The following is a 5,515-nucleotide window of genomic DNA, read 5'->3' on the forward strand; positions in this document are numbered from 1 at the left end:
TGGCATTAGATCATTCTAACTCATCATTCAGGGCAGCCCAGCCCTTATCTCCTCCCCACGGCCTCCTCTCCCTCTTCACACAGGTTCTTCCTCTTTGATGGGGCTTTGGCACCTGACCAGCCCTTTCGCCCTGCTGTTCTCAACTGCGGGTGATTCTCCCCCAAGCAGGCCACTTGATTGGGGAACATGTTTAGTTTTACAGTGAAGAATGTGTGCTACCGAGCGCCAGGGTGAGCCAGGTAAACTGTTAAGCATTCTATGGGCATGGAGAAGCCCCCTGGCTTGAAATTACAATAACCCTTCCGAGTTCTGTAGGGGGTGGGTTCTAGGACCCTCCTGAGGACACAAAGAGGATGCCCAAATCTCTTATATAAATTGGAATAATATGTGCATATAACTTGCACACATCCTCCCATGTGCTTTAACACATTCATGACAGGACCGTAATTTGTAAGTCTCGCTGCTGGGCAGCTTGAACCATTAGTGGTATGTGCATGCCTGTCCCATAGGGCAGCTTTTTGTTAATTTTATTAGCAGAAAGACCCATAGAAGTGATCCATTTGTACCACCAGTGGTACATGATGCCCAGTGGGATAGTCATGAAGGTGCCACGAGTACTTCAAGCTGAAGGAACATGTTAAATCATCTCTAGACTACTTAAAATACCTAATAAGTATGATACCTAATACAATGTAAATACTATGTAAATAATTGTTACATTTGTTATGGTTGATACATTGTGTCAACTTGAAGAGTCTAGAGGTTTGGCTAAGTGACTCAGCAGGGAGCCAGGGTGCTTACTTTGTATACATCCTGAGCCTCTGGAAGAGGAGGGCCTGGAGATTAAGTGAGTGCTACACATCCCCTGCGTGGGGGTAGCCTGTTTACAATGTAAGAGAGGAAAAGAGGCTGCTTGCCACCATTCCTCCCTTTAGCTCTTATTTTTGCTGTGTTCTGCCACCATGAACATGTGCCCCCTGCCATGTGCCACTTTGCCTTGGAGCCAGCCAAGTATGGACTGAAACCTCCACAAACTATGAGTTGAATAAACCTTTCCTTCCTTAATTTTGGACATTGGGTATTTTGTCTCAGCAGTGAGAGAAAAGTAACCAAGACAACTGTATTGTTTAAGGAAAAATGACAAGACACAGTGCAGGCACTTTTGTGAGGGGAGATATTTTCCAGCTGCAGCTGGCTGATCTCTGGATACAGACTCTGTGGAGTGGAGGATCCACATGGATGCACACCCAGCTCCAAACAGCAGCAGCACTGAGGTTGGCAAACCTTGGTTTCATCTAACGTTTACCACATGGCTGTAACTATTTGTGTGAAATTCTCTCTGCTCAGTCAGAAGGGAACTTTGTTTATCTCATGAGCATATCTTCAGCTAGGTACCAAGTTTTGTCCCATTGATTGCTGCAGTTGCTTAAGATAACATCTCAGGTGAGACTCAGAGGAAGTGACACATGGATCTGTAATAATCTAATACTGCTTTTAAATGCACAGTTGTTCTGAATTAGGTTACTGGTTAACGTAGTGACAGTGACAACTCCTCCTCCTTGGTTTCTCTGTGAGCACTGTGGGGAGCACACATTGTTACTGAGGAGGGTTGTTTTGTTCATCTCTACAGCCTTCTGACAGTTTTTCAGCATTTCCAGGGTGCTAGACTTTACCACATAGTAATCTTATCTTCGTTAAAAAGTCATCTACTGAGCCCCTAAGATATACCAGGTACTGTTTTAAGCAACTTACATGCATTGATTTAATTCTCACAATATCATTATCAGGTGGATGAGATTAATGCCCCATTTTACATATAAGGAAATTGAAGCACAGAGAGGGTAGATAACCAGCTTTAGGTTACACAGCTAATAAATAGCAGAGCAGTCTGGCTTCTAGCTGATGACTCCAGATTGCTTGTGGTAATAAGCTCAGATTCTCATCCATCAAAATAAACTCTGGGTCGTGATTAGAACATGACTGTAATAAATAAAACTTTACAACTTTAGAGAAAATATATGAAAATGCCTTTTTAATTTCAAGATAGGATTTCTTAAATAAGATTGGCAAAATACAAATTATGAAGGGGAAATCAATAATTTTCACTACATGAAAGTTTTTATGTCTGTAGGTCCCAAAACATTATATACAAGACTAAAAGACATTTGCTAGTTTGGGAGCATGGGACTTAGTATAAAGAGGACATAAAAGCTAAAAAAAAAAAACCAAGGGGCTGGGGATTTAGCTCAGTGGCAAAGCGCCTGCCTGGCAAGCGCAAGGTCGTGAGTTCGGTTCCTGGTACTGGAGAAAAACCAAAAAAAAAAAAACAAAAAACAAAAAACCAAAACAAAAAAACCCCTACACAATAGGAAATGGGGAATGGAAGACAAAAGGGGAGGGAACTACCGGGCCAATGACTATATGAAATTATGCTCACTTCATTTGGCAGCCAGGAAAATCAAAGGTAAAATAGACGACATATATTTTCTCCTCCCTCATGCATCAGTTTGGGCAAAAAGCACTGTCCTACAAGCCTGAATGCTGGCAGGATATGGAGAAATAAGAACCCCCCCTCCCCATCTCTGGGCTGGGCCATAATTAGTAGGACTGAATCTATGTTTGTCCTTGTCACCTCTGCAAATAACCATACCCTACTTTAACTCGTGGAGGAAACAGATTATGTAACAAAGACTGTGGCGTCCACTGACGCTGCAGAAGAGGCAGCCAAGACGGGAGGTCCTGGCCTGTACCATCCATGGGTTGCCAGGCTCCCTGGCACATGCTACCAACAATCTGCACATCGGTGTCTTCCTCTATCTGTACCCACACGCGTATGATCTAGTCTCAGCACCTCCGGGCCACTTCCTGAGAGTACAGACCTCTGTCTCACCGCTAGGGCCAGAGTAGACAAAAATAGCCTGGGCAGACCTATGCCAAGTTTAAACCTGGCCCGAGAGGGAAATGCGCTGGGCTTGCTGCCCGCTATTTTCTCAGCACTCGAACAGCATGTGGAGAGTGGAGGCCGGGTCTGACTGCCACTGCCAGAGGGAGCTGCTGCTTTCCTTACCCTCTCCTGGGCACAGTCTAGTTTGGGGGCAGTGTTGGTGCAAGTGAAATTGGCAGCCGTTGTTTCTTGTTCAAGTGGGCAATGAGCAGCCTAAGCCATGGCTTAATCCTTTTGGGTACCTGCCAGTCATGGTCGCTGAGTCATTTTTTTGTGGGGGAATTCAGATGAGGTTTCTCTAAATCAGATACTGTAAAGGGACTGTGTGGTGGTTCTTTTCTTAAAGGAGACAACTGAGCAATACATTTTCTAGTCAAAATAATGTTTCCAGTAATTAAGACACAGAATTTTAGGGGCTTCCACCAAATATGAACTCGTCTGATAATTGAGTGGGTCCCACCATGGTTTTTGAGCAACAGTTGGGGTTGCCCTCTTGGTCCCTGTCCTGGGCAGAGGTGCTGTTGGCCTGGGTCTGAAAACAGTATTCTTATTTCACTAAGAATACTTCCAGGGAAGAGTGGGCATTTGAGTGAGATCATTCTGGCATCTTCCATGGGACCAGAGCTGAAGATACTGTCTTCTTTGACACTCAACCTTAGGATTTAGTGTTCTCTGAAAATTTAATACCAGGGAAAGTATTTATTTCTCTTGTAAACCTTGCATGCTTTCTTAGGGATTTGGGAGTACAGAGGCTGCTTGTAGGTTATATAAAGAGCATGCTTTGAGCTGGGCCTGGTGGCACACACCTTCCAGCATCTGGGAGGCAAAGGCAGGGGGATCACGGTGAATTTGAGACCAACCTGGGCTACACAGTATGTTGAAAGCCAGTTTGGGTTACATAGTTCAAGGCCAGTCTGAATTACCCAGCAAGATCTTGTCTCATAAGACAAACAAACAAACAAACAAACATGGTTTGGGCCCCATTGGTTTTTGGTTTTAGTTCTGACCCTTTTGCTGAGTGAATTTGGGCAGTTTAGTTACCCTGTTTCAATCCCAGTGACCACATCTTAGTTTTCCTTGGGACACTTTGATGAACCATATCATATATACTGTAGGTGGCAAACAAATGTCAATTATTAGAAAATCCATTTTGATGCCAAGAAATCTAAAACTAGAACTGGCACTCCAACATAATAACTATTATAATCTAGCTTTCTAAGACAATATTCCTTTTTCTTCTAGTGACTTATGATTATGTATTTAAGTTTTATTTCTTTTTAAAGATTAATTATGTTTATTGGTACATTTTAGGTATACATAATGATCACATTCATCATAACGAATTTGTACCTGTACATGACACAACTTGATTCTTTTTTTTCCTATTTCCCTGCTCTCCCTTCCGCCCCCTCTCTTTCTTACTCACAAAGCTTTGCTTCCATTTTTTCCTTCTTTTCTGAGCATTCTTTTCTCTTCCTTTCCTTTTCTTCTCCCGCATCCCTAGTTCCTCTTCCCATTTGAACACTTTCTTCCTATTTCACAATATCTATTCTACATTTTGATCCTTATTTACATTTTTGATTTCTCATACCAGAGTAAATTTTATTTCAAAAAGCTGCCTTTTAGTATTCTAGGCTGCTTCAAATCTTCTTTGAGAAACAGGTAGGGAATAAATAAAGTGGGGTAACAAATTCTGGCTAATTTGTGCCATTCTTTTTTTTTTTCCCGGTACCAGGAATCGAACTCACTACCTTGCGCTTGCCAGGCTAGCGCTGTGCCGCTGAGCTAACCCCCCAGCCCCCTGTGCCATTCTTTTTGTTTGTTTGTTGTTGATTTTTGAGACAGGGTCTCACGAGTAGTCTGGGTGAGTCTTGAATTTACTATCTAACCTGGGCTGGCCCCGAACATGAGACCAGAGTGCTGGGGTAACAGATGTGTGTGCACCACCACCCACTCCTGGCTAATTTTCGCCATCCTTCTTTCCTTGCACCAACTCCCAGGTTGTAAATCCAGTGTGGCCCCTGGGTGGCCGTGCCTTGGGCAAACTGCTGGGAGAGGTGTCTGTTGGGAGGCCACTGTGTGGTTTGGTGGTACCTTTCCCTCTTATTCTGACCACTGATGGACACCCCCAAATTCAGGAAATAAACGCTGAGCTCCGCCTGTGTCGCCTGCACCTTCCTGCAGAGTGCTGTGGTCGGCTGGGCCTGGTGTCAGAGTTCACCTGACCCAGGGGGCGGGGAACACTGTCCACTCCATGCGGGCAGCAGTGAGGAGAGCCACAGGGTCATGTTGTCCCTATGTCCTAGCTCCTGCTTCAAGGGACTTCATGGTGTATTTGGGCCTCCCCTCTTTGTGAGAAAAGGAGCAGCCTCTTCCTCCACATCCCCGTCCATTGTGTACCCCGTAGCCATCTCTGTTCTCTCCCTTGCCCCAACACTGTTCCCCCGGCAAGCTGTCATCATGTTTAGTTTCGAGTTCTCCCTCCCTGAGGATCATCTAGGATCAAACGCTCTTCCCCAGCACAAGCAAGAGTGGAGACCTGGAGCTGCAGTTCTCACCCTTGGATTATTC

This window comes from Chinchilla lanigera, unplaced genomic scaffold (assembly GCF_000276665.1).
Source record: "Chinchilla lanigera isolate Chin_1 unplaced genomic scaffold, ChiLan1.0 scaffold00038, whole genome shotgun sequence".
NCBI lineage: Eukaryota > Metazoa > Chordata > Mammalia > Rodentia > Chinchillidae > Chinchilla > Chinchilla lanigera.